Source organism: Anomalospiza imberbis, chromosome 2 (genome assembly GCF_031753505.1).
Source record: "Anomalospiza imberbis isolate Cuckoo-Finch-1a 21T00152 chromosome 2, ASM3175350v1, whole genome shotgun sequence".
Classification (NCBI taxonomy): domain Eukaryota; kingdom Metazoa; phylum Chordata; class Aves; order Passeriformes; family Viduidae; genus Anomalospiza; species Anomalospiza imberbis.
In genome coordinates this window covers 57632907-57659789 of record NC_089682.1, presented here as the reverse complement: position 1 = coordinate 57659789, position 26883 = coordinate 57632907, and the positions used below count along the sequence as shown (strand labels likewise).

At 38.5% G+C, this 26883-nt stretch overlaps 1 protein-coding gene across 2 annotated transcripts in view; it reads left to right on the top strand.

The window, feature by feature from the left end:
* The window catches only part of WASF3 (WASP family member 3), a 65855-nt gene that overhangs the window by 8446 nt on the left and 30526 nt on the right, over window positions 1-26883 (top strand). For both annotated transcript variants that reach the window (XM_068181242.1, XM_068181240.1), the window contains exon 2: window positions 10551-10642. The gene's annotated coding sequence lies outside the window, so the exon portion shown is untranslated. The remainder of the gene's footprint in view (window positions 1-10550; window positions 10643-26883) is intronic.

Here is a 26883-nt window from a genome sequence, read left to right as displayed (position 1 = left end):
AAGAAGTAGTTTTGTTGCAGAACAGCCTTATTTACATGTTAACTGGGTAATAAGGTACTCCTCAAGGGCAAAATATCTCTATACTGTTGTTATATTTGAAAATGAGGTAGTTGTGAAAACATAGGATCTTGAAAGTGTTGGGGGCACTTATCTCTTTAAAAAAGAGTGTGAGTCCCATGGTAATCTGCAGCAAGGTTTTCTAAAATAACAAAGCCAGTATTCATCTGCACTTGTGCAGAAGGAAACACTATATTATTTGGGATCAGATGATAGTTTTAGGTGGTACTTCATAAAGGAGGCTCTGAAAGAAAACAACAAACCCCAAACATTAACAAAAAACCTCCAAACAAACAAGGTTCTACATCTTCTTGGCTGATCTGTTTTAGTTCATTGTACTTGATGCAGAATTTTCCAGAGGTTTCACAACCTATAATAACATGAATGATCAGCTCAAATGATTGTGGTGCTTACACCTCCTCAGCACTTGTTGGTCATAGAGGTCACATCCGAAGAGCTACATAAGCATTTCAAACTGAGGTCAGGTGTGGTAGAAGAGTAAAGGCATCAAATTCTGCATCTGGTGTGGCTTTACTTGCAATCTTCCCCCCATCTGCAGTGCATGTGCTGGTGCTCTTGGAACAAAAGCCTAATGCACTGCATATCAGTAGTTTTAATTGAGCCTCCCTATTTGGTTGTATTTTATTCCTCTACTGATCTTTTGCCAGCACCAAGCAGCTGTTAAATAAAGAGGGAAAGAGGAAGCCATGTGTCACAGCTGTGCAGCTCTGGCCCTGCCCTCTGGGAAGTGGAGTTGTAACTCTTCAAAGCATTGTGTGGTTTCTGCTTTTTTATATGGAGGTGGGAAGAGGTGGATTTGAAGCTGTGCCGGGTGTCCTGTTGTCTTTTCTCTTTCCCCATCCCAGAATGAAGTGGTCAGTAATATCCAGAATATTGTTGCTTCCATTTCCAAATGTAAGCCACACATTTCTCTGGAGCTGTCAGCTGCTGCCTGGGCAGGCATGGCATTGCCCTGGGACATGGCAGGCCTTCTTTCCTGTGACACATCCTCTGCCTCCGCTCCTGCTTACATAGGGTTAAACAGAATAGCTGCTCTTCAAATGAAAAAAAAATTCTTGCATGTTTATTGGCAGCCCATCTCTTTCAGCAACCAGTTGCCACATTAAATGTTTATTTTTTTTTCCCAAAAGTCAAGATATTTTGCATCTTACATGATGTAAATCTGTATTTAATTATTGGAAATCTAAATTATTTATAGTTTTCAAAATGTTAATAGAGGAAGGCAAAATTGAAACTGATATTTTCTGGTTGTTAGAAGACTGAGGAAGGGATGCAGACAAGAAACCAATCCAGAATATGATAATTTACCTGCAATCACATTATTTTGGAGATATCTGAGATTTATATATTGTATGTATTAAGTGAGTTTTCTTTGTGGTCACATCATATCTTATTGTTTCTAAATCTCTTTGTGGAAATTACTTTGTAAGATGCTGTGTTTCTGGCAACTAACTGCCTCTTCTTCCTCACCCCCAGCAGAAAATACTAAACATGGCTGTGAATGTCGTAGTGAAGTAATCTGAAGGATAAGATTTACTGAATTTATGGGACTATGTAGTGGGAGCAGGTAAAATTAGTCTCTTTAGTTAGTATCGACTGCATGGTGTTGAATCTGATGGTAAGGTAGTAGATATCTTGGATGGGTTATGTGATTGGGATAATGAAGTAGATAGTTTTCATTACCCATATTAAAAAAGTATTTTAAAATTCCTTTATATGAAAACAGGTCTTAATTAAAACCATAAAAATCCCATGGTAATGCCATGCATGATTGTTTTAAGCCACTTCAGCCTTCTTTTCAAAAGAAAAAGTGGACTTTATTTCACATACTTCTGGATTTCTGGTGATTTGTTTGATCTTCCTAAACTGCTAAGCTCCTCTACATTGAGTGAGATTTGAGGTCACAGATCCATGCAAAACTGCTTTAGCTTAACTGGCTTATAAATAAAAATGTTTATAACAAAAAAGACCCAAAAGAAACAAAGAAAACTCTATTGCATCTGGCCCTTTAAAAACAGGAGTAGGGAGGGAAAAAACCCTAGAGAAACTGGAATAGACCTGAACCATGTAGCTAGTGCTAAAGTATGCCAGTCTCTTTCAAGAACAGCTTTCCAGCTGGGATGAAATAAGCGATAATTCAATACATAAGATTCACCTGTTAAATGCTTTAATTTCTGTCCCTTGTTTCTCACCCACCTTATTTCTTTACATAATAATGTCCTTGATTGAACTCCATAGGTCATCTGTAAGGAGTCATTAGCTGTTGAATTGCATTGAGTTTTAATTTTATAATTGGTGTCTCTTTAATGATTAATCTGTGTGATACCTCTGTCTGTTTGAAAACGATTTATATGGTTTTTGAGACTTTAACATTGGAGGAAAACCCCACACTTTTCACAAATATCTTCCTAGTGATAAAATATACTGGTTTTATGTATATAGAGAGATCTATATCTGTAGGTACACAAGGCTTTATAAATGCAATAACTACAGCATTAGCTACATGCATACCTAAGTAAATGCATATGAGAGAGCCGTTTATGAGAACAGAGTATTTCAGTTGGAAGGCACCTACAGCCGTTGTCCAGTCCAACTGCCTGACTGCTTCAGGGCTGACCAAAAGTTAAAGCATGTCATTAGGGACGTTGTTCAAATGCCTCTTAAACATTGTCAGGGGTTGAGGCATCAACCACCTCTCTAGAAAGCCTGTTTGAGTGTGCGACCCCTCCCTTGGTGATGAAACAGTTCCTACTGTCCAGCCTGAACCTGCCCTGGTGCAGCTTTGAACCATTCCCATGTATCCTATTACTGGGTCCCAGGGAGCAGAGCTCAATACTTCTCTTCTTCACATCCCTTCCTTGGGAAGCTGTGGAGAGCAATAAGGTCACCACTTAGCCTCTGTTTCTCCAAACTAGAGAAACCCCAAGTCCTCAGCCACTTATTACAGGACTTTTCCTCACAGGCCCTTCTACAGCTTTGTTGAGCCTCTCTGGACACATTCAAGCACTTTCACAACCTTCATAAACTGTGCAGCCGAGAATAGGAGACAGTCCTTGAGGTGAGGCCCACTGCAACACTGAATGCAGCAGGAAAATCTCCTCTTTTGCCTGGCTGGTGATGCTGTTTGATGCATCTTGGGATGGGGTTTGCCCTCTTGTCTGCCAGGGCTCATTGCTGACTCAGACCGAGCTTCTGCCATGTAATCCAAATCCCTCTCTCTCCCAGTTGATACTTGTGTCTGGCATTTCTTTTTCCCAGGTGCACAATCTGACATTTGGACTTGTTAAATTTCATGCTTTAAATCATAGCCCGGTGTTCCAATCTGTGTAGAGCCCCCTGTTCCTCAAGAATGCCAGAAGCACCTCCCAGTTTGGTATCACCAGCAAACTCAGTAATGGTGCACTGCACTCCTGCATCCAGATCGTTGGGAAGTACAGGAACAGGACTGGCCCTGGAACTGATCCCTGAGGAGCACTGCTGGGGACTGGTCACCAGCTGGATGTAGCCCCCTTCACTTTACAACCTGTGGAGCTCTGCCCTTCAGCCAGTCCTCCACGCAGCGCACCATGAACCCACTTGTCCTGCAGCTGGACAACTTGTCCAGAAGGATGCTGTGAGAGTATCAAAAGCTTTCCTAAAAATCCAGAAAAAGGCATCAGCTGCCTTCCCTTCATCTACTAGATGTGTGACCTTACTGGAAAAGGTTACCAAATTAGTTTATTAGTTATGAGTTTCCTTTTGTGAACCCATATTGACAGTGCCTGATAATTGCATTATTCTTTAAATGCCTTTCAGTATTACCCAGTATAATCTTTTCTTCATAATTTTTCCAAGAACTGAGGCTACATTAATAGGTCTGTAGTTTCTTGGATCTTCCTTCATATCCTTCTTGAAAAATTGGAGTAAAACTAGATCTGGATCAGCAGGGACCTCTCTCGACTCTGAAGACTTTTGGTAGAAGATGGACAGGGGTGCTGCTGAAGCATCCACTGGCTCCTTCAGAACTCTGGGATGAATCTCATCATTCCCCGTGGAACTGGAAATACTCAGCTGATACAGCTTGTCCCTTAGAATTTCAGTGTCCACAAGTGGAAACTCACTGTTCCCACACTCATGGTCTACCAACTTGGGACTGGGCAGCCCCAGGTCCATCAATAGTGTGACTGAGGCAACCTGACCAGCATGTTGAGGGATGTGATTTTCAACTTTTGCTTTGCTCTTGTGAGATCCCACCTGCAGTGCTGCATCCAGCTCTGAGGCCCCCAGCCTAAGAAGGATGTGGACATATTGGAGCAAATCCCTAGGAAGGCCATGAAAATAATCAGAGGGCTGTACTACATCTCCTGTGAGCACAGGCTCAGAGAGCTGGGGCTGTTCAGCCTGGGAAAGAGAAAGCTTTTTGTGACAGGACAAGAGGCAATGGCCTTATACTGAAAGAGTAGATTGGAAGAACTTCTTTACTCAGAGGGTGGTGAGGCACTGGAACAAGTTGCCCAGAGGTGTTGTGGATTCCCCATCCCTGGAAGTGTTCAAAGCCAGGTGGCTCTGAGCAGCCTGGGATAGTGGAAGGTATCTTTGCCCATGGCAGGGGGTTTGGAACAAGATGATTGTTAAAGTCACTTCCAACCTAAGCCATTCTGTAATTCTCTAATGGAAAAAAACCACTGAACGTCATTGTTTTTAATTCACCCCTAGCAGTCACTTAATCATCTCCCACAAGTCCAATGTTTTGTTTTAGACCTCTTGCTATTTATGTACTTTAAAAAGCCATTTTAAGGGATCATAAAGTAGTTCCCAACGGAAGCAAGCTTCATATCTCAGTTGTGGTTTTTTAACAAAGGATGTGGCCTATTAGGAGGACATAATAACAGGGAAAGTGAAGTTTTTCCATATATCTACCCAGCTCTAGATCACAAAGCATCATTCTATCTGCTGGGGTGAAGGATGTGCCTTCTGTTCTCCAAACATTAAATCTGAGTGCTCTTATGTTTTTTCATTTCTCTTTCACCACCAAGCTGTGGGGGAATTAGCCATGGAGTGATGTGAGTTGTTGTTTTCGGCTAAATCCAGATGTAAAAATATGTCTTGGCCCTGAATGGGTTGTGCTGGAGAGAGCAGCTGCTTGCTTGATCCAGGCTGTGACCATCTGCATAATTTTGATTCCATGGAATTGAAGTTGGCTGTCAGTTCCAGCAGTGCGGAGTCGTTTAGTAGGACCTTGGTGCTGCCTCCTTTCCTGTTGCACTTCTTTATTGGTGTGGTGTTTTTTCCCCTTTTTAAAAACTACAACAGTTCTGTTTAATTTCTCTTTTTTTCCTGGACATTCTGAAACCTACTAGATTTTGTTTCTCAATCTTGAGGTGTCTCATTTGTGGTTTGTGTGTGTGTATATATGGTATTCTTGGCTAATGCTTTTCAGCAGAGTTCTGTGGCCTGTGCTGATTCATGCTTCCCTTACTCTGCCACTTCTCTCTAACATTTTGAAACTGTAGAGTACAACCTGCATTACCCTCTACTATTTCTGAGATGTATGAGTGAAGAAAATACTAAGTTTTGTTCAGCACAAGGTGAAATCTGATACTTGATTTGAATGTTGGCTGTTAATGACCTGACAATATTTTTGGATTGATTTTGTCACCAAATTCAGGTACTTTAATGAAGCATTTAACTTGAAAGTCACATCATCTAGCCTTGAACTAATCCGCTTGATGGACCCATAGGTTTTCTGTCTGGAGTACTTACACAAAGCATCTGTCTAGATGTTCATGCTTTTTAGCAGTGCCTGCTAACGACAAGAAGTGAGGTTAAACGTTCCAGAAAGTACAATTTAAGGGACCTTTCTATTTCAAGAAACATATTCTTAAATATTAGTAATTGAAAAATCTATGCTGTGTAATGCTGGGTGGGTAACAATTGAAATTGGAGATGCTGTCTGCCGAGGATGACCCATTTTTAGAGTTGCTACATGAGAGTAGGGATCCACTTGAGTAAAGCCATCAGCATTCCTTTTGTGAAGCATTAGGGAGACATCTCTACAGGCCAGGAGTGGAGCTAGGAAGGAGCTCTTTGCTGTTCTGTAAAGATGTGTACTCTGACCTTCTGGAGAAGAGTGCAGGGCTGTATTGTGAGAAGGAGCAGGCTGATAGTACAGAAGACTTGTACGGTGATATTAGGGTTGTTATCTGTGAAGAATTTAGGGATGGTGAATGCTGCCAGCAAACCTTTTCAAGTATTTGAAAACATTTTGATATTGATATCCCATCTGAAATCTGTTCCTTTTCAGAGGTATTGGCCTTTTGTCTTTCCTGGTGGTGGAAGAACCCTCTCTTTTTGGATCAAAGACAAGAGAGCTACTTCCTGTCTCTTGTGGTTGGTACTGGTAATTTGTGGTATAATCTTTGTTTGGCTTCATTTGCAGTAGTCAGTGCTGACCATAAGAAGAGAGCGTAGTCCTGGGCAAGCCTCTTGTGGAGACACCAAAGAGGAGATAGATGTAGGGATGGTCATGCTTCTTACCAGCGAAGAATGTCTGACAAACCACTGCTGCTACTGGCTGGCTTGTAGGCTTGATGGGCTGGCTTTTGCAGATTGAAGATCTAGTGTTTAACCTCAAATAAATTCCACAGGGTGTTTAGGATTTTGCAAGTCTACTGTTTAGGTGGGTTTCCTCTGTCCAGTACTGAAGGACTGCTATACTCAGTCAAGTAGTGAATATTTGTACCGTAATACAGTGAATGAAATGGAATAAAAGAGACACCAGGTACTCCACATAGGTTGGATTTTTTTTTTTTTTACTTTATCTGCCTGTGCTCTGAAGAAAAATTTCAAGAACTTGAACTTGTTTGTTCCTTGGAAGGAATTGGTGGCAAAGGACACACTGGGTGTGGTGACTAAGTCTGACTGTCAGAGTGGTTCTCAAGAAGATGCAGAGTAGGAAATTATCCCTTGAGGGCTTGTCAAAGGGCAGATTGCTCTCTGCACTCCAAGGACAGTGTTTATCCCAAGTAATTTTCAGGATGCTGCAGAGGCTCATAGATAAGACAGCAGCAAGTGAATCTTTAATTAAAGACCACCTAGAAAACACGAGTTGCCATGTCTTTATGCTGCTCCTGTTCTGTACTCTGATTTAAGACTGGGATGTAGAACAATCTAGTTTAGAGATTTAACGATAGTCTAGTTAAAAGATAAGAAACTTTGGAGTTGTCTTGATCAATCTTATGAAAGCTGCTTAGGATGTGCTACTGAGAGGCCCCTCAATTTTAAGTAATTGATTGTATGGCTCTTTTACAGAAAAGCTTCTGTCCCACTGTAGGATTACTTAAGATCAAGGGGGACCTAACCACTAATTGATATGTGGTTCTACTCTTTGAAGACTTCAGAACCTGTCTAGATTTTCCATATGTGTGTTGCAGAGTTACAGCAGCTTCCAAGATTGAATTTCATGCTTTTAAGATAGAATACATGCATAAATTTAACAAGGCAAACCAGTACTGAAGGTTTAAACCACTTCCTTTTTTTTGTGTGTATGCAGTTACTTGAATTCAAACTATAGTGGTAAGCTTTGGGTCTCCATATATGAAAATGTATATTAAAAACCCTCCCCTCAACCCCAGAAAGCAGACTTAAAAATAAAATGCTTTTTTAACCATTTTCATGATGACCTGCCATTTGGATACTTTTAATCCTCAATTTGTGTAAAAGTTATGTCTTGCATTAAATCCTTTATTGTTTTTTTCTGTGGATTTCTGAAGTAATCCTCTGTGTGCCATATAGCTTGTTCTTCAAATTGCTTGCCTGTAATATCCTCATTTCTAGGAGTATTGTTTAAAAAGCGTTAAAATGTTGATTTTAAACAAAATTCAGCTGGATATAAATTTCTTATACATTCAGTGTTACACATTCTGCATGTCTAAATTCTTATCCTGTTGAAACTGTTTAGTACTTTCTATAATTTAGTCAGTGAATGTGTCAAATGGGGCATTTGGCAGAGGAGTCAGAGATGTTCTTGATAATGAGTAAGAATCCTTTTATAATGGCTTTTGTTGGGTTTTTTTTTCCCACTTAGGGATTTCATGGGAAAGAAAGAATCCATTCAAAAGGGAATGTGTGTCTTTTCACAGTTGGGCAGTAGATAGGTATTGCTGGACTGTTAGTGGTGTACCAAAACATATTTTCCTTCCTGTATCTTGTGTTTTCATCATAGCTATGTATCTTAAATGTGAAACACATAGAGAGTCCAACAGTTTGTCTCTGGCTTATCCTGGGCCTTTTTCAATGTTCTACTTTAAAAAAAATCTCAAAAATCTGATTGGAAAAAAAAAAGATTTAAAACTGCTTGACACTGACCAAGTCTTGATGTTTTTATTTAGCCAGGTAAGGATTTAGACAGAAATACATGTCAAGATAGTTGATTTGATTTTCACTGTGAAAGCTGAGATTTGTTTTCACAGTGTGGTAGTTCTCAGCTTTCTTTCCATCCCTGTATAGGTTCTGTATTGTTGATCTGAGTAAGGAGTTCTTTCACCAGAAAATGGATTCAGGGATCCTATTTATGTAGTGCAACACTGCAGACAGTGTGTAAATGTAAATGATGGAAGCAAACTGCAGCATGTGGACAAAAACGTGTCACTCATGTGGGGAACTGAGAACTTCCTAAAGTGCCTTTGCTGCTGAGGATAACATAATGTGTGAATACATTCTCAGACACCCTGGTAGTACTAGGGGGTTTAAGATCTATGTAAAGTTCAAGTTGCCTTGTACTACAAGTGCTCTATGATGTCTGTTCTGTAGTGTTCTTAATGTAGTGCTGTTTGCTCTAAAGTAGATGTATTGTTTCCTGAGCCACAGGCATACTTAAATCACTACTGGTTGAAGTCACTTACAGAAAGGGCTGGGTTGGAAGGAATCATGAAGAACATCTAGTTCCAGTGCCATTGCCATGGGCAGAGCACTTCCCACTAGGCCAGGTTGCTCAAAGCCCCATCCAAACTGGCCTTGAACACTTCCATAACTTCTCTGGGCAATCCATTCCAGCGTCTCACCACCCTCACAGTGAAGAATTTCTTTCTAATACATAACCTAAGTATACCCTCTTTCAGTTTAAAGCAATTCCCTCTTGTACTTGTGAAAGCCATTCCCTTACATGTCCTTGTGAAAAGTCCATCTCTAGCTCTCTTGTTGGTCTCCTCTTGGTACTGGAAGTTGCTGTAAGATCTCCCTGGAGCCTTCTCTTGTCCAGGATCCTGTCTTCATAGGACAAGGTGGTCTAACCCCTCTAGTAATCATTGTGGCCTTCCTGGAATCCGTTCCGCAGGTGTACGTCCATCTTATGTTAATTTAGGCAAATAGCTTTCCCCATATAGTACACCTGTCCTGGTAATGAGAACATGAATGAATTGTATGTATGTGAGCCTTTATAATGTGTCTCTTTAATTTTTCTCTAAGCACATAAACACTTAAGTGAGGACCAAGACCTTGGCAAACTGGTAGATTTTGCGAGCAGGTTTAACTAGAGGACAATATTTTATTTGGAATAGGTGGTTACTGCACCAGTGCTTAGTGGAATCAAGGTCTAGGCACCTTAAAGCTCTGGTATTCTGAGAGAGGATGAAGGAATGTGAGCAAGGCAGATGGTGACAGTGAGCAAGCAGGACAGTGCTGTCTTGCCTTTGAGAAATCTGTGTGGTGACTTTAAGTGTCCTGCTCTTCTAGATGCTTTGTCTTTCTTATACATCACAGTTTATAACTGTGTCCTTGAGATAAAGAAGTTTTTTTCCTCTTGTGAACTTTAATTGTGTGAAATATTGAGGCAAAAAAATGCATAGTAGCACCTCTGGTAAAATTCTGTTAATAGTATCAGCCTCCTCTAAGCAAGTGATCTGTTTTATAGATAATTTTTATATAGTTATTGCAGAAAGGGCATTTATATCTTAACTGCAAAAAACCTTAATTTATAAAAATTTAGTGTATGACTAAATGCTAATCTATGTCACAATGTTCTCTTGATGCTAGGAACTGTAATATTTTTATGGAAACATCTCACTAAATTTTTGCAAGAGGTTCTCATTGCTTTTTTTTAGTCCGTTTTAATGGGTTTCTGTTCAGTAATATTTAATTTGCTGTGAAGAATTTCAGAGGGATTTAAGACTGCTGTTTTATTGTGCATTTCTGTAGGCTGTTACGTCATTTTTCCATCCCCACAGTCTTTCAAGTGGGTAAATGTTACTTTCTCTGCTGATATTTCTGTTTAAAAATTGATTATAAAATAACACAAGCAATTTTGTTACCTTGAAAAAAATTAAGCTGTATCATGAAATATTCAGCACAAAATGGTTAAAACTATCTGGATTCTACTCATGCATATTTTACTGAGTTTTTTTTTTAGCTGATCACTGAACCAAACCCCACTTTTAATGCATATTTTTAATTATTCTGTTACTGAAAGACTAAGTTAGATTTGTCGTTGTTTGCAGAAAAAGCCACCTGAGCGTGCCAGGAAGTTAAGAGATCAGCTGTCTTCTCAAACGAGTAAACGGTATTGATGTTCCACACTCCTTTTTAAATGGTAAGTTGTTCAAGAGAGCTCTTGTTGAACGTTCCTTGTCACTTACTTTGCCTTTGTGTGACTATATTGCAAATAGCTTTGATGACTATGGTAAGTCCCTCAAACTGAAGACCAGTGATGAATTTTAGAAACTTGTCCAGAAGGTTTTGAGTTAGCCTTGGGAAGGAGGTTTATATTTCTGATATATAGGAGGTTTATATTTTTGTAATGTTGATTAGGCCCTGAAACAAATGTCAAAAGCATTGCTCACCCAGGAAACTGGTAGGGTTTAAATACTAATCATATTGTGTAGAAACCAGAATAAATTTACTTTATTCATGGTTGTTCATGAGATACTGGATTTATAAATTTGCATCTGTTAATTACTCTTACCCTGTATAATCTGTACTTTGTTGATGTATTGTCTAAGAGATTTAAACTAAATCTGCTGAAGTTGAATGTTTGTTGGCATCAAAGTGCAAAGGATAATAAAAGATTTGTATTTATTGATATTAAACTAGCTGTATGGGGAAATATTTCCCAGTCTCAGCTGCCCCACCCAACACTAGGGACCTTTAGATAAGGATTATCTGTTGCACTGCTGGAAGAGTAGCACTTTCCTCACCATGTGACATAAGAGGTGGGACACACCTGGGGGATGCTAATGAAGGACTGCTGGCAAAGTACAGACAATTTTGTTACAATAAGTAAAGCTGATAAGTGTGTGCATGTGTGTATTTACAGGGAGCTGCAGCTTGTTGGCGTCTGCAGTGGGAGAGAGAAAGCTTTTGAGCAGGGGAAGAAGCTGAAGAGCAGATTTGTTGTTCTTCCTTCTGAGAGGGTGAGGTTAAAAGTAGTATTAGCTACCTGTAGGAGAGACTGTTTTCTTCCTGCATTGCACATCACAGTGCTACCTTTGCCAGAAACCATGGCCAGCCTTGCTTCAAGGTCTGTGAGAGACAGTAAAGTATGTAGCAGTGCTTTAGGAGACTGTTCTTTAGGATACTGTTCTCCTGTGTCCTAGAGCTGACGCTGTCTATAACCCTGCCTATGATCCTTTGGCACACTTTTCCCCTCAGGTGAAATTCACTTTTGCTTATTTCAGTTTTGAGTTCTGAGGATATGCTTGATGATACTCAAGATGCTTTTCAGCATATGTGTTCTGAACAAGATTGCACTTTGAGTTAGGAAAAAGAAGAATTCTGGAAAATGTGTGCATTCACAATTTCAAGTAGGAAACTGTTTCGAGGAATGAAGGAATAAGGAAGCAATATGGTGCACACAGGAGTGGGGGGGTTATGGTAACAACTTTTGAAGGAGAAGGGTGAAAGAAAACCCACTCTTTCCCCCTTTACCTCTCTTGCATTACCCTAAACGGAAAGGTAAAACAATGGTTGTATACTGAAATCATTTGGAAAAAAGATGTCTTGCTGTAAATGTCAAAAGCGGAGGAAGTGTGTCAGGGAAAGTAAGTAGTCTGCAAAAAAACCAACCAAAAAAACAAGACTGCAAATATGCTTCACTACTAGATTAATAGATCAGCATATTGCTTATTAATTAACAAAGCAGTGAATGTTACAGCACCGTTACATTTCAGTTGCGTTTCTTGCTGCATGGGAACATCATTGCTTTTATTCACAGGGAGCTAGAGAAATTAGTTACTACAGGAATAAGAATCTTGGTTTTGGAATATTTTACCTAGGTTATATTTATTAATAAAACTTCAAAAATTATTTTGAGATATTTGCTGTTCATTCGCAGTGTAGTTTTATCAAGTATTTCCTGTTTCTTTGTGCAGTTTAAGCCCAAATTTCATGTAGAGGTTAACTGAAGTGTCAAGCGTTTAACTAGTCTGGAGTTTAATGTAACAGATGGGTGTATAAAGACAATGCTGAACATACTTGAAAATATCAACCTTTAAGTTTTTTTAAAAAATATTAAAATCTAGTTCCAGTAAACAAATTTGAACTTTTGGTTGAACATTAATCATTTATGCATCACAAACATTCGGATTGGACATAAAATTTGGAAACTACCTGATGAATAAAATGAGAAACTTGTACTTAAAATATTGGTTGATTTCTACTGAAATGTAGTATATTTTCTTTTTAAATTTCTATTCAAAGAATTTCACTTACAAGTCATAATAAAAATTTAAACAGCTTAATTCACCTGTTCTGCATGCAGGGTAAGGCATTTGAATTTGAAATCAAGTCACTCATTTTGTCACTTGGATTATCATTGTGCCTTATCTCTCTTCTCTGGATTTCCTACTGTGTTTTGCTAATAAAAATACCCCCAAAAGTTGTCAGTGGTGATAAAAACACTACATTAAATGTTTGTACAAGTTGCTGATTGCTTAAAATGCCATACTGTGTGAGTAGCATGCACTGGCTTTTCTAAATGTCCATTATAAACCTACAACACTAGGGTACAAAAGTGTCTTCCACAAAGAAAGTTAGAGAGCATGGAGTGAGGAATAAAATACCAGATGCAGGGCTTGAAAACAGCCTCTGATGCTTACTAGCCTCAGCTGTCAATTCAGTAGACTACCAGAAGAATTCTTTTGTCATCACATACAAGCAGTTCTAAGAAATACACCTTTACACGTAGTTTGACAGATAAAAATACTGTATATTCAGTTACACATTTTGAAAAAAGATGCTAAAACAATGTTTGTGATTGCTGTGTGGATGATACTCTTCCAGTCTTTAGAAATATTTTTATTGGGAAAACAGCTTGGATATTTTTAGTCAGGGTTCAACCAAATTTATGTGCCAAGACTTTTGCCTGTACTGTCTGACTCTTCAGTCATGCAACCTGCATCCTTTAACCTTCATGGCTGCTAAATTATAGAATTACTTAGTAAGTTAAATGTTTGATTTAAAACAGACCATTAAGAATAGTCCCCTGAAAGAAGTAAGCTTTTCAGAATGGGGCAGACTGAGTGTGAAAAGTAGGTTGGGCAGGAGAGAAATAGTCTCTGGAGAATGGTGGAAGGTTTTTGGACTACTAGACCAGCCAAAACTGCAGATCACTAATTGCATAGCAGTGGGTGGGGGGAATAGGAGGACAGTGTTTTTCCAGTGGTCTCCCAGGGGTGGAAGAAGACCTATGAGAAAGGCGAAAGTGTTGCAGAATTCTTACATTACAAATGGTAAAGCCAAAATGAGGTGGAACTGGTTTTGGGAGAGACTAACTTAAAACAGGACAGAGAAGTGATCACAGATTTTGATCTTCAGGTACATACATTTTTTATGAACTTTTTCTTGTTTTCTGTCCAATTTTGATGTTGGGAGAGGCTGAATATTTGGGCTTAGCTTTTCCCTGTCTGGGGTTAAACTCTTTTCAGTATGCACTTATTTACATTTTGGACTTCACTGCATGGAGTTGGATTAAATTGCAGCCTGGCAAGATGGGTTTGATGTTAGCAAATTTCTTCTCTTTGTGTGTTAAAACTGATGTCTGCACTGTGAGAGCCTTAGCATGCTCATCACATTTAGAAATAGTCTTTGTTATCACTGTCTGAGACTGGGAAATTTTCACTTCTGCAAATAAATGCAATCATTGGCCTCTCTCTGAACTTTTCTGTGATTGGCATCATAATAACTTCCCTCTGAATTATGCAGCTAGTGCACAGGGATCTGCTTGAAGATGAGGTTTAAATCTTGGTTGCCTGTGCCATGATTAAATAAATCAGCTTCTAAATTTAACTGATGTAGTTAAATTACTTCTTGAACTGTGTGTAGATTAGTCTCTAATGGGTTGATTTTTTCCATATGTGCTTGTAATCTATGTAGATTACATTGATTACTTTAAAGTGTAGTTAAGAGCAATGTAAATATCGATAGGTTTGTTACATAATTTGGTGAGGTGTATGGAAGACCTGTGTAATCATAGATAACTTTAAATTACAGACTTTGAGAAATGGAGTCAGTGTGTTTGTGCCTACAGTCACCCCGAAAGTCCATAAGAACAAAATAGTCTCCAGTCACAACAGGTTTTGCTTGGTTTGATGTGATTCTCAACCTCAGGAAGGGTGCCAACAACCACAGCATTGCCCCTGGAGCCTCATCACAGAGGATGGCAATAGCAGTCCTTTTTCTGTTCAGCAGCCAGCTGGTCACAGCTGTAGTTAAGAAATCTATTCCTCTTGGATTGGGGGATCTCATCAGCTCAATGGGTTTTAAACTAATAATTGCATTTCACAGGAGAAGATTTTATCACTAATATAACAGCAACAGCACTGCTGTGAGGGAGGCAAGTTTAGAGTAGGTTCACTTCAGAATTCAACATCTTTCTTTGTTTCTGTTGTATATTTAAAGAAAAACAAAAGCATCCTGAATATTAACATGCCAGGATTTTATTCCCCCTCCCCACCATTGTTTCCACTTCAACATGTTTATGTTCAAAATCTACTTATTAGTGTTAAGAGTGAACATCTAGGAAATCTTTTTATTCAAAGCAGTTTAATGATAGGAAATACGGAAAGTGTTTTGATCCAGTATGCAAAATATTTTAAGGCAAACTCATGCAAAGTTCACTGCTAACCATTGTGGAACTGGAGGGGTGAAAAATATCAGTTGGGTTTTTCTTTCATTGGAAATAGGTGCTGTAATTGATTTCCAGCTGCTTTCTTTAAGTTTACAAGAGACTGCTGTGATCATCAGGATCTAGATGGCTGCCCTTTCTATTTTCAAGTCAGGAATAAAATTAAAGCATACTTAATCTATACTCATTGCCGTGTTATACTTTTACATGTAAATACAACATTGACATTTAAAGCTTCCTCATTTATTATTTGGTTTGTGTATTTCAGAGAATGGGTCAGATTAGATGGGACCACAGTGGGGCATCTGGTTCAACCTCCCTGCTGAAGCAGGGCCATCCCAGAGCACATGGCACAGGGTTGTGGCCAGATGGTTCTTGAATATCTCTAGTGAGGGAGACTCCACACCCTCTCTGGGCATTCTGTTCCAGTGTACAGTCACTGCACACTAAAGAAGTCCTTCCTCATGTTCAGGTGAAACTTCCTGTACATCTGTTTCTTGTTGTTTGGCACCACTGAGAAGAGCCTTCAAGATAAAACAGACTGCCTTGAAGTTACCTGGTTGCAACTACAAGGTAGCCTCAGCTATGCATTAAAACAGCTTAAAATGAGGCATTGATGTCTCCTTATACTCAAAAAATAGAGCACTGAGTCTTTGCAGATAGCTACCTGGTCTGTAATCTGTCAGCATTTAGTAAGCTAGGGGCATTTTCCTTATTGTTTGGTGAGAAGCAGCATTTATTTCTGAGGGTTTGTGGAAGGATTGACATGCTATGGAGTGTGTTGGAAGAGTTTTCATATTCAAAGAAGAACACAGCCTTTGAATAGGATGTTTTACACTGACAGTGGGAAGGGGAGTTTGGAATGTTTCTGGGGAGTGGATAGGAAAGGGGGAGAAGCAGTTACCCTGTCCCATTCTTTTAGTTGCTAGACTCTTCTGAGAGTAAGAAACGGTATTTTAAATCTGTGTCTGAAGAGTAAACAGTTTAAATTATTAAAAAAAAAAATGTTTTGTACCAAATAGGGCTTGTTGGCAAACACTGGATTGTAAAACTACAGGGGTGAAAGGGTAGTCAAAATAATTAGTTTATATCTCTTCTCTTAGCTCACTGCCTTCAACTCTTGTTAGACCAGCTGGCAGCTTCCAAAGAAACAGTGAGACATGGCATTGCAGAAGTGAAGTGTGGAGAGCAGAGTCCAGGTTAGTAGAGGAAAGTGGCTGTAGGGCACGTGAAGGACACAAATCTTGGTTGCTGTGTTGGCAACTGGGGTGGCAAATATGCACAAAAGAGTGGTGCTGGATGTGAAGGAGGAGATAAAGCACTAGCAGCAGGACACCTGTAAAGGAGAAGGTTGGACTGTGGCTCTAAAATATGGGCAGGGCATCTTATCATCAATAGAAAACTGAGTGGCTTCAGGTGTTTGGCTGTGGAATGCTGATAGATGAAATTGAGAAATATAAATGTGATCAGTTCAACATGCAATCGACCTGTTTGCATTTTATGACTAGTGATTAATGGTAAACAGGTAAAGAAATATTCTGTTCTCTGTGACTTACAAGATCAATTTAATCAATTGGATTAAATTTGGATTGTAGATTGAAAACATAGAGAGAATGGTTCCTTAATTTTTTCAATGGTTTGTCCTTGATTCTATCTTAGTCTCTTGGAAAATAAAAAAGGGACCTTCACAATTTACCAGGAGCTAAGGGCAACTACTTTTCTTGAGATGTGATAGTACCTTTCATCAGATAAGTGACTTCTTGTTCCTGAGAAGAGGACACTAATTTTTGTCTTGAGTTGCTATCCACGCTTCTGTTTCAGAGTACTGTGTATTTATTAAAAAGTACATATTTAATATTTCATTCTTTAAAAATAAATTTGGTCTTAAATATTTATGAGTATATGCTGCTTGTTTCTTTTTATAAGCAAACCACAGAATTCAATGTATACCAGGTTAGCATTCACTAAAAGCAGGTTTTTCAGAAAGAGATGGAAAGGATACAGACATAAACGACTTATGTGGCTAATGTGATAAGCAGAATTTGTAATGCACACATGGGGATATCTGTTTTCTTCTGTTCAGTAAATTTTTTGTTGACCTACTCAGAGTTTGTTGGAATGCCTACATGATTTTGAGAAATGTGTCAGCAGAAAGTTCCTGAAAATTGCAAGAGTTGTGATGTCTTTAGTGTCATTGGTTTGTGTTGCTACTACTAAGATGGACTGGGACTAGAGAGAATGACTTCTGAGCAGCAGCTGAAGGTACTATGTGTAATCTTCAGGAAGAGGGTACCTTATTCTGTCTACAACTTCCTTGTGAGGGGGATGGAAAGGGAAGTGCTGATCCAGCCCGTGTCAGGTGTCCAGTGACAAGATGCAAGGGAATGACATGAAGCTGCACCAGGGAAGTTTAGATTGGATGTTAGGGAAAAGTTGATCACTGAGAATTGTGGTCAAGCACTGGAACCAGCTCTGCAGAAAAGTGGTCATGAACCCAAACCTGTCAGAGTTCAAGAAGCATTTGGACAACACTTTTAAGTACCTGGATTAACTTTGGGCTTGCCCTGTGTGGTCAGGAGTTGGACTGGACTGTCGTCACAGGTCCTTTCCAACTCAGCATATTTTATGACTCAAGTAAAATTCTTTTGATGTGACAGTATTGGTGCCAAATCTTGTAGGAAGCAGTTGCTAGTCTTTCAGCCTTGTTGTCTAGTCACTTGTGCTTAGCTTGCTGTTCACCTACACAGCCAAATCTTGTAACTGGATATGAAATGGGAGGTCAGCTTGAATTGCTTTTTTTTTTTTTTTTTTTTTCTTTTGTCCTGAAGCAGATTGAGTGCTTTCACTATCACATCCATGCTCTCAGATACAAGGAGAGTAATTCCATAAACTGCTTTGACTTCTTTCCCCTGGATTAGGTTTTTGCTGACTTCCAATTTGATTCCAGCATGAGAAGCAGCTCAGCCAGGAGCAGCAGCTATAATAGCACAAATGTTGAAACAGGAATGGGAAAAGGAATCTATTTAATTAAATCAAGGAGTGGTTAGCTTGCAGCTGTCTTTAAAAGCACAACTTTAAGTAGAGCAGATCTTAAGGTAGTGCTGGATTTTGATTTTGAGAAGGAAACATAACTCATCTTGTGGTTGAAACATTTGTTGCTAAGTATTGATGTGATATATGTCCAATTTCTGATCCTTCTACAGGCCTTGATGATGCTGACCAGCATACAAGTGGCTCTTGTGCTGCTCAGCAGTGTAAATGAGATGCTGCTTCTTGCCTTTCTTATGCTTGGAGAGCAAATTTCATGTCAGGGTGTACAGATACTGTAGGAGTGAAGGTATTGGGTAACCTTACTATTATAGGCTTGGTGATGCTCCTTGGCAGTTGCAGCCTTGCTAGGTTTAGGCAGTCTGTTCCTCTTCCAGTGGGTTTTATTTGGCTCTATTGCCAGGATTTTGCTGTGTGTTTGACTGACAGTTAGTAAGGAAGATGAGATCCTTCCCAAAGGATTGGGAGGCTGAGTGCATTATAGGGAGTGAGAGGATCAAGGTAACTCGGGCTCCTGTAGCCTTCATTTGTAAGTATTGGTGGGAAGCAAAATTAAAAAATACTGTGACATATTTTCAGCCCTAAGATGATTCTTTTTTTTCTAGCCTGTATTTGCCTTTCTTACATCTTATCTTTACAAAATTCAAAATAAAACCACTCTTTTTCAGCCTTTTTATAGCAAATTAAAGCATGCTGAAACAACATTGTAGGATGTATTATGCTGTAGATTTGGTTTGGATCCAGGATTATATTTATGATGCAAATTCTCCAGATGTGAAGTATATGAACTCTTTCAGATGAGCGTAAAACCAAAACGTTGTCTCTAGGGGCATTTGTGACAATGTCAGCATCTGATGGTCCAAGGACTGGGAGAGCACTAGCTTGAAACAAATATTCCTGTTTCCCTACAAAAAAGAGTGTATACAAGATGGACTCAGGATCATCAGCAGCAGCTGTTCTGCTCTGAAGGTGCTTATGCCCCATTGAACCACACAACTTGCTAATGCAGTCTCTGAAGTCTTTGAACATCCCCAGAGGCTCACAGGTGAAAAACTTGATGGCTCATGCTGTTCTTTGTTGTGGACTCCATGTATTTTGATGGTTTGTGCTTTTATTATTCTATGTAAGAGTGTTTTCCTCCAAGCTCACACTTAGCATTCACCCATTCTTGGCATTGACTAAAAGAAGACAATTACAGACATAGCTATAAATCAGTGTGATGCTTTCAAGCACTCAGTGTTAGGTTCTGAAATTTCATAGTTCCGTATAAAGCCAGGTTTACATTTTCAAGTCATATTTATATATATGTGTCTTGAAGAAAGGCAAAAGGTTCCACAAAGGGTATTTTAATGCACTGATTTGAAAGCAGATTTAAAGAATTTAGTGTTATCATTGATAACCTCTGCATCCTCAGTAATCTTAGCTATGATTTGAGGATTTTTAGCTAGGAGAAGAAGTTGCTTAAGCCTCTTCTTAGTGATTATTTGTACATGGTAAGAATGTACAAGCTTTTTTTCATTGAAGCTGGTTTCTGGAGCACTTCTATCCTGCCAGCTCCATGGAGATGTGTTGATACAATGCCAGATTTCATGGAACACAACTTTCTTTCCAGCCTTCAAGTGTTGAAAGGGGATTTTTACAGAAGACTAACTGCTGAATTCTGTCTGAGACTCACTATGGTTTTACAGTAGCTTATTTGTCTCACAATGGGAGTTACAGTATGTGTAATGAGGAGATCTCTTTAATGCTGAAAATGAGGTTTTGTATGCCAGTGTTACTGAATCAAAGCATGTTACTTGTTGTACTGCCTGACACTGATTTTAGCTTTAACACCCCCCCAAGAAAACTCCAGCAAAAATACCCCAAAAAACAAACAAACAAACCCCCCCAACCACCAAAAACCCCACAAAACTCCAACACAAAATGTTACTAAAACTTCAGAACAGCAGAAAAAGAAAAATCTGAGGCCAGCATTTTATGTTGAATTATTGAGAAGGTAATGATGGGCAGAACCTTGACAACTGAGTTTGTGATCCTAGCAAGAGAGAGGATCTGTCACAAAAGAGCCAGAAATACCAAGAGAGGATGTGATGTTTTGTAGCTGCTTACAGTCTTAGTGTGCCTTACATATCAATAACAAATATATCAAGTGTGTTTAGATTTAAGTTTTTTACTGCAACTTCATTTCTCTTAGTATGCTGTTTATGGTGAGAGGTACAAATGGGTATCTGCCCATGTAACTTAGTTTTGAAAAAATGTCTTCATGCCCTTGATAAGGGCAGGAAAAAGGAATATGATATGTCTTGATTTCTGCTGGACCCGTGTTACTCACTTGTGATTCAGTTGCTGGGGTGCAGGGAGCTCCTGTACTTCTGATAACTGGATGTTCTGCTGTCATCTGTAACTGTTACTGTTTTGTGTTATGAACTGAAAAAAACACACATTGCTTATTTCTCATGGGTCAAGCAGGAATGGTTTCTGTGATTAACTTGAAGATGTTAACTGTGTGGAAGAGAGTGAGGAAGATTAGCTGGAAGAGGGGAAATAGCATCCTTACTGCTTGGTTACTGTGCACAGGCAGATAATGTACAGGAAAGAAATAAAATGTATCCCCACTGTGGGAAAGTCTGTGACTAGAGCTCAGCCTTCCTTAGGCATCAGAGTGAAATAACCACAACACAAAAAGCTGTATTAACAGGGGACCTCGATAAGGCTGCTTGAGCTTTGTGGTGACTTTTTTGGGGGTGGTGGGTTGGTGTTTTTGTGTTACTTTTTTTTTTTTTTAATTTTTATTTTTACTACTGTCTTGAGTATTGCTTTCTTTCTCTCATAGTATCTTTCTTGATTTATACACCAGTCCTTGATCACATGGCACTTTGTGATAATGCTGTAGTATAGTAGTTACTAGAGGATGGACTTCATGGGAACAGATGGCACACTTGGCTCAGGATAAAAATAGTTGGGAATTTTCAATTCTAAGTGAATTGGATCAGCTGTTGGATCCGGACACAAAATATTTAGTTCAGTTTTTCCATGAAAGCATCCAAAATAAATCTGGTTTTCCCCTACACAGACTAGTTGCCATTTTCAGGCTTCTGATATATAGGTAAAGAAAGTCAAGTGTTGGTAGGAGTGTCAAAATCAGGAAAATTTGTGGTGTAGGTGTAAAGTTTCACCTTGAGGAACTCCAGGAATGTTGCTTTATTTTGTAATAATTTAAATCTTCATGGGCCGTCCATGTGTTTCCTGACACATACCAGGAAATTTCTGCTGCTGTTGTTTGGCTGTTCAGATGGATATTGAAGTTGCTTTGACTGCAAAGTATTTTAAAGATTGTGATACATAGTGTGGTAGCCTGAAAAAAGCATAATTGCAGGTGTTTCCCAGTGGTAAAGTCTTTCCTGCCTGGTGAGAAATGGGAGTGGAGGAGGTTTGTTGGGAGTAGGGGTGGAGAAAGTATCATGACAATTCAACATTAATCTTAAGTGCTTTTTCTTTTGCTGTTTGACCTACATTATTGCTCTCTTCCATCATCTCTGTGTGTCGTGAGTATAATAAATGTGTATAAATTGCATGTGTATATATAGAACATAAACATACACGGAGAGTACTTGTGTGCATATGCATATATGACATCTAGGGGGTTTCTTGTGCAGAAAAGAGCTATAAGAAAACTTGACACTTTGCTGTGACATTTTAAATTTTGGATTAATTGAATAATGTGAAAATGTAACACTTCCATGTGACATTTTAGATCAACTACTGGGAATAAAAGAGTTTAAGAACAGATTTTTTTTTTTTTTACCCCAGGAAAATCCTGTTTTAAAAGGTTTTTCATGGTGAATATTAGATATGGAAAATGGGGAACACTGTGTAGTGCCATAAAATGGATACTATTTGACAAAAAAATGGAATCCTCGATCTCTTTTTTACTTTCCCTTCCAATTTAAGGTTAATTGGTGTTCTGAGAAACAAATTACTGAATTTGCTTCTGGTTTAGCTTGAGGTCATTGGAGGATCTGAATGGCATGTTGTCCCTGCAGGAGGGCTCCTGAGGCCTCACCAGGTGGCCTTTATTGCATGGACTGTGACCCAGACAGTTATTTCGAGCACTTTAAATCCAGTAAGGCTCTGTTAAATGAGATCAATATAAGTCAGCAAGCCTAGCTGCATCTTAGGTTTTCTTTATATAATCAAGGCATTTGCTTCTGATAACCCTTGCTGTTTGTGAAGGAGGACAGCTGGGACATATGTACTTTAAATGGTCTGCAGGAGTTATTTGTACATTATTGTAGTCTAAAACACTAAGAAAAGGCTTGTTTACCATTGCAGACTTTCACTATTCTATTACAAGTTCTTCCAGCATCAAATTGTCTGAAGCAGTGTCAAGAAATTATAGGATAATGGTTCTTGTCACAGAATTTTTCCACTTCGGTAGTGTAGATAGAATGCGACTGTATATAACTCTAAACTCTTAAAAGAAGGTGCATCAGATAACCAAAACAGGCTTAAAGTAAGCACTGCAAGGTGTTTAATGCCATCATTCAAGAGACTATTGAAACAGTCATACTTACAGTAGTTTCTCAGTGGTGTATCCTAAATTGGGACATGAAAAGCTGCGCTTTGTCTTATTATTTTAATTGTCAGCTGAAGGAGGAGTTTGTTTGTAATGATGCTTTTTAGACTGCAGTAGGTGGGTAGGGAACAAAGAAATTTCCTTCAGGTGGTGGTATGGTTAATTGTTAATTATGTACCAATGTTTATTCAATAGCAGATCTCTTGGTTGTGCCATGTTTAAAAAAAAAAATAAATTACTGTTTGTTGCTTTGTGGTATTACTATGCTAGAAAAATGAACAGGTACTAAACAAGTGGGAATGAATAGTATTGCAGTACACAGCAAGTTACTTGAACCATGATTTACTTTTAAGGCTTAATTTATCTTAGCCAGTTTATGGGAATACTTCTGGGTTTTGAGATAGTGGCCTATAGACATTTTCTCAACTGTCTGGGCTGCTGAGTTTTGCTGTGGAAAGTGAGAATTGTGTGGCTCTGTCTGCGTAACAAACTCGGCTCACATCTGATTAAGATCCAAGCCTGTTTCCAGATGACATCTGGAAACATTTTGACCTGCTAGTGGAGGGCTGTTCGTGACCTAATTAGCTTGGTGTTATAACTAGCTCTCCGCTGCTTTGTGATTTTGTTCCTTTTGACTTCATCTGGTTTATACTTCTCACTGAATGTTACCATGTAGGGTACTAAAGGTCAAAACAAAATTAGATTTTACAATCTGCTGCTCTTCCAGTCAGTGTTCAGTACTTCTAAATTTTCATACATGGAATCATTAGGTATTCCAAGTACAAAGAGCTGAATAATTCAGCAGCCGTATGGCTCACACATGTCAAGATTATACAAAAGAAGGGGAATGATCAATCTAAGTCTTCTTTCCTGTGCTGTAGGACAAAGCACTGCTTCTTCCTCTTTCTGTTCTGAGTTCCTCCTAACTCTGGCTGGGTGCTTCTTTTCAAGAAAGAGGTTGTATTTTTAAAGGGTAAATGTCACTTGAGAAGTAGGCAGTACAGTGTAGTAATGTATTTATATTTTGATTTATTTCAACCCTGCTTAAAAAACAAAAGGCTACCACTATTTTTTTATATGCGCAAGCAAATTATTTTTTAGCTGCTGTACCGAACTGGACAAATGAAATTTAAACAAGCTCCAACAAATGCGTAGTGTGCATCTTTGCTGTAAAGACAAAAAAATAAAACCAAAGGGAAACAAATGGTGACTCAATTCAATTCTGTTTGCTTGAATAGGAGAAGGGATGATAGTAAATTCTTGAGGTATAATACAGAAAGGTCATATGAAGGAAAACTGTGTTTTCAGTGCAGTATAAGTACTTAGTGATTGAAACAAGTCTGTTCTTAAGATAGCAGAAATGAAATACATGCTCTTACATACATGATTTGAAAGGAGATTTTTTCCTTTCTCAAGTGCATGCATAACATTTACACTGTATTTGGTGATAGTCTAGCAGAGTTAGGTTGAAATTATAAAATTGATGGTGGCAGTAAGGTATTTATTGTTTTTTTTTAAATGTATGAATGCAGTGGAACAGATGTTCAGAACAGCATGGAATATTCCTTGTTCCCCATCCCACCATCTCTTTCACACCGAGCCATCTGGAAGGGACTAGGAGCAGGATGAGCAGCCATCACGCTAAGAACAAGATTAACGTGTCGGCATCTTTTGTTGATACTTTAAACTGGTCACTGTTTGTTCTGCGGAAAGAAACAATGGGGCGTCTCATGACTCCCTGTGTGCTAAGACCATTCATGTGGCTGTGGAAAGAAGGCAGAAGAGAAAATGTGATTTATATAGAACATTTAATAAATTTATTGGTAGTCAGGCTGGACTTAGACCCATACAAACCCACTTTTTCCCCATTTAGCTGTATTGATGTGACTGGCCACCTTTTACCGTTAAGCCCAGTATCAGGTAATAGCATTTTGTTAAAACAGATTCAAATGTACTGATTTGGGAAAAAACTTCTATACATGTTTTTCAGTTCATGCTCTTAATGAACTTTATTTTTTTTACCTTGGATTTTTCTTTTTTACAAAAACAAGTATACCATGTGTGGACGTCTTTCAGTTTACTCAGTTGGATTTCTTTAGTACCCTTTTAGCCTTACATCTTTTGAGATAAAGTGTAAGTGTTCTGGCTTAATGAACAAAATTTTGGTTGGAGAAAGGACAGCTTGTGGTTTAGAAGCAAGGGGCTTTAGTCATGTGTGAAGGTGCCCTGGATCATCTGTATTCCGAAAGAGAATGAGTAGAAAAGGGTGGGTGGATCTGATGCTGGCAATGATTGGATTCAGTACAGCAAGCTGTGCACTCTGAACTTCTGTTAGATTTCAGGTAAGAAAATTGTTTCTGAATAGATACCTGAGTAACACTGGGTGTCAAGGAAGACTAAAATGTGTTAGTGAAGGAGCAATTGGATTTCAAAGCTTAACACACAGGTTCAGTGGTACCACAGTGTATTTCTTGCATTGTTTTGTGTGTTTCTTTTAAAGAAAAGAAATCTGAAATCAGATTCAGGAAGGTTGTTTGAAAATGAGATGCTTAAAGTCTAAAACTACTACTGTAGTGTGTAAGCTGTTCTAAGGAAGAAGATAATCAGAAGAAAGTGACACAATCCAAGATATCAGCTTTCAGATCTCCATTTTCAGAGTAAAGATAAGCATGAGAAAAATAAGAGAGGGTAAAACTAGTTAAGGGATATGCATAGATGTTCTGGGGAAAACTTATTGTGTGAAGAAATGGGGTGATGGAATTAAGTAAATATTCATATTCAGTATGACAAATATACTGTGTATATGCTTTTCCTGTATTTTTATGAAAATGGTAAGTATATCATTATCAGTGATAAGTATATAATTTTAACTCATAAATTATTTAAAAAGTATAAAGATTTAAGTGACAGGAGTTAAAAAATTCAATGCAGTTTACTGGCAAAGATTTTTGCATATTGGGCAGTGGAAGAAATGCTGTGAGTGGCAGCGAAGTCAAATGGCAAAGTCCATTAATTTGAACAGTGAGAACTTAATACAGGGAATACATTCTGTATTCCATATGTATGTTGCTGTTGGCTCTTAAAAGTTGCATACATGGAAATTGAGATATACCAGTGTTAACCTTTAGTTAAGTGGCTTCATTAGCAGAGAGTGAGAAATACCTTTATTTCTTCCTTGAGCAATGATGAAGCCATTTAATAGGGTGAGATGTATGTAATGCCTTATTTTGGAGCAGGAGATGAAACTTCATCATAATCTGTCTGCACTTCCTGATGATAAGCTTTTTGTTTTCTTAAAAACTGTGAAAAGTATTGTAAGTTATTCTTAGGCTTGTGGCTTTGAAATGTTACAGTTCTATTGAGAGGGAAAAGTTAATGCAATAACTTTGAAGTGGTCCCTCAATCTTCTTTTCTTCATTGGGGGACGCTTACTTGGCAGTAAACTGTAGACGTAAGTATTTAAGCAGAAGTTGAGGAGACTTTTGATGCTACCAAAGAATGGCAGTGCCCAAAGAGCATCTTGAGCTACAGTGGACAGGTAAAGCAAACATAGGGTTGTAAGAACAAAGGGGAAAAGACCCCAAAATACTCATCCTGGAAGCTGTAGAGAAAATAAGTCAATATCTGACGTCACAGTTGTAGATTATTTCAAAGCCTTTTATATTACAGTCTGTAGGTCAAGGAAAGAATAGCTACTTAATTTTAGGTTGAATCATCCTCAGGACAACATTGTGAATGTTACCTTTTCTATGCATGTTTATAGTTAATCTGAAATATTGAGAACTAAATTGAAAGTAGCTGTAAATTTTCACTACTGTGAAGATCTGTTCACTTTTTTCACTCCCAACTTTTTAATTAGTGGAAATTCCTGATTGAATGCATTTGCCTTTCAATGGTTCTGCAAGCTTTTGTGTTTCACGCCCACTCTGTTAATAGAGGTAGCTATTGTTCTGCTTCTTACACTTTTTTTTGGAGATATGAAGGGTTGACTAGGAAAATGTGCATCCATAAAATTTTAGATTGCAGATAAGCAAAACTAATTACCATCTCTACTCCTGTTGTCCTTTCTCTTGTCATTACTTAATGT